The 3,129-nt window shown below is 34.8% G+C and overlaps 1 long non-coding RNA gene across 1 annotated transcript; it reads right to left on the reverse strand.

Moving 5' to 3' along the window:
• Positions 1 to 265: 265 nt before the first annotated feature.
• LOC126975911 (uncharacterized) lies at positions 266 to 1,784 on the reverse strand. Its single transcript, XR_007731813.1, has 2 exons — positions 1,452 to 1,784; positions 266 to 532 (listed from the first exon to the last, which is right to left on the reverse strand). It is a non-coding gene; the product is annotated as an uncharacterized LOC126975911 (long non-coding RNA).
• Between the last annotated feature and the right edge of the window lie 1,345 nt (positions 1,785 to 3,129).

A 3,129-nucleotide genomic window follows, 5' to 3' on the forward strand; every position in this document is an offset into this window, starting at 1 on the left:
TAAGATATCTATACATTAATCTGTCGTTGGAGCGAGATATATTTACAGCCGTTTTCAATAACGTATCTCTTACGGATACTTAGTTACGGATACATTGCTGTCACCGTTTAATGACAAGATCTTATCTATCCACACTTATGTCCAATATAGTTATAGTCCAATGCTTTATGTCGATAGGTTATTGAAATGTGAGTAAGGGTAAAGGGTAGATTTGTCTACCTCTGGTAAGTTCAACTAAGGATAGATAGGTTATTGAAAAAGACCGTTAATCGGTTAATTTTGATATCGTAAGTTTATTAATTTTATTATTATAGAGGTCGACCTTTCTCACAATGCGTGTTACAAGAAGCTTTCGACGTAAACCGATTTTCATTACCACCACAACCGGAATAAATCATACGAACGCACTTTCTTCTTACCACGTCAAAAAACCATACAGGAAACACTCCTTTACATGGACCTTTCAAAGGAACTTGATAGCAGTAGTACGGCATATTCTTCAGGTTTGAAGGAAAAGATCCATCGTCGAGTCCTATAATATATTAATTCATGTTGCAAATGAAAAAGTCATTAAGAATTCTCTGGAAAAGTGTGCGTTGATTGAATTAATCACTAAATTTAATTTAGAGTCTTGGCAACAACCGGGGATTCCGAGATTTTCTTATAAAACCCGTGTCATGAATGAGACCTCTCAAGACCGTCTGAATTTTCATTCTTATTAAAATAACTTTTCAACAATGCCGTTTAATCAAGGACAGAAAACCGAATTTACAAAAAACTTATTTGTTTGCAGAAGTATTAAGATTGGGCTCAATTTTATTTTAGATAATATAATTGGTTCATCAGAAAAACAAATTTGCAAAGATTATTAGTTTTCTAACCTGTTCATCAATCAATTAAATTAAATTAATTATAAACACCAATCAGTGGTAGGGCTATATTATATTTCATAATATTTTAAAGGTTTTGAATAGTGAAACACTTACTTCCATGCACTATAAAATTTGAAAACAAAATTTTATGAACGATGCGGGACTTGAACCCACAACCGTTCGCGTTCCGTGTGAAGCCACAATCTGAGAGTTGAATAAAGCATACAAGATTAAATAACGATACGTCACTCGAACGGTTAGCTCAACTGAGAAAGCACTCGCACGGAACGCGAGAGGTCGTGGGTTCGAGTCCCGCATCGTTCATAAAATTTTGTTTTCAAATTTTATTTGGGTATTCATCCTAGAAGTGAGGGTTATCACTTTAAAAACATAACAAATTGTTTAGATTAGCAAGAGCGACATCTCAAGTCAATTTCCTAATATGTAAATTTTGGGGTTGAGCAGGTTATCAACTGTAAAGTAGATCCTGTAGATGAAGCCACAAGCTGAGAGTTGAATAAAGCATACAACATTTTATGACGATACGTCATCACTTTAAAAATATAACAAATTACTTACTTCCATATTTGACGTAATCGTGAGCAGCGCTTGATAAAGACACAATGAAAAGCGGACCTAAGCAAACAACATAGATAGTGAAAACAGACATTTTCGAATCCAATATCTACTGAGCAGAGCGAGCATCTCATTTAATTGCGCGAACCGCAATCAAACAGCGATGCAATCAAAAACAATCAATGTTATATCGGTGTGGCGGTTTTATTGCTTTGCCTCTTTATGATTTCTGATAACAGATGCGGTTGTTTTCAACTGAAAGAGATTTAATTATTCTTTACGGTAATGTGTGGGGGAGTGGGACGCTCCTTTGCACAAAATGCCGGCTAGATTATGCGTACCACAATGGCGGCTATTTCTGCTGTGAAGCAGTTATGTGTAAACGTTAATATGTTTCGGTCTGTAGGGCGCCGTAGCTAGTGAAATTACTGGGCAAATGAGACTTAACTAACTTATGGTTTAGAGACTTAACTAACGTATGTTTTTTTTTATTACTCAAGGTGACGAGCGTACCTAATTGTAGTGCCACTCGGAATGATTGGGTTTTACAAAAATCCTGAGCGGCACTGCTTAATAATGGGCAAGGCGTATTAATTACCATCAGCTGAACGCCCTGCTCGTCTCGTCCCTTCTTTTCATAAGAAAATGAAAAAAAATCTCACCATAACAATAAACTAACTAAATAAAGTAAAGATGTTCAGAGAAAAATCTGTTTTAAAATGTATGTACATACTATTTGTTTTATAGTGAAATACGTGTAGGATATTAATTATACATCTTGTGTATCTTTGATATTGTGTGTGCTTTGTGCACTGTGAAGTTAGAGGTTGAGCCTGTATTTTACAAGGTATTTATATATCTACTAATACTATAAATATATCAACGCATATAGTAAATAAAAACTTTAGTAATTTAGTTGAGTAAACATTTTACAAGAATCCCGAACCAATTTTAATTAAGTTCGAATGCTCGATGAAGCTAGGATAAAAATTCCTTAATAAATCTTCCTCAAAACTTAATAGACTAGAAAGGTATTCTGCAATTTATTTGATGTTAGAATCTTTAACGTCAAAAAGGTTGATGCGAAAGTCAGCCAGTAATTAGTATATCAGAGCTCTGTCTTTAAGAGACCAACGTAATTAAAATATATAAGTGAAATAATCTATTTATGGCCAAACAAAAGCCCTTTTCGATGATGAATACTGATGGATTTTATTTATTGATGATGTCGTGAGCCCAGGTCTTCACCTAAAAAATCACTATTCTACTAAAGAATATCTCTAACGGAGATACAGCAAGATGGAAAAGGAAACCGAATCTATTGTTACTGTAACCTATTTTGAATGACCACTCGTAAAGAATCAACATTAGCCACGGACTAGTAAAAAAAAGGACTCAGCGCCATGATATTAGCAAGTGAAGCACCTTTATGCTAGTGTGTGTGCGGTTACGGGGTATAACAGTTACACAATTTTTTCTCCCTTAAATAATCTTATATCCACAAATATTTTTATGTTATTGTTTTTACACTTTTTCACAACTCACGATGGCATTTTTAAAATATTTTACTGAGACGCAGACGTATCTATCACAGACGATGACAATTCTCATAATGGCCGCCTATCGGCCTGTAGTAGTGTAAGTGAGTGCGTGGGGCTATGTATTCACACGTTAATCGGCT

The sequence above is a fragment of the Leptidea sinapis genome, chromosome 38, assembly GCF_905404315.1.
Source record: "Leptidea sinapis chromosome 38, ilLepSina1.1, whole genome shotgun sequence".
Classification (NCBI taxonomy): Eukaryota; Metazoa; Arthropoda; class Insecta; order Lepidoptera; family Pieridae; genus Leptidea; species Leptidea sinapis.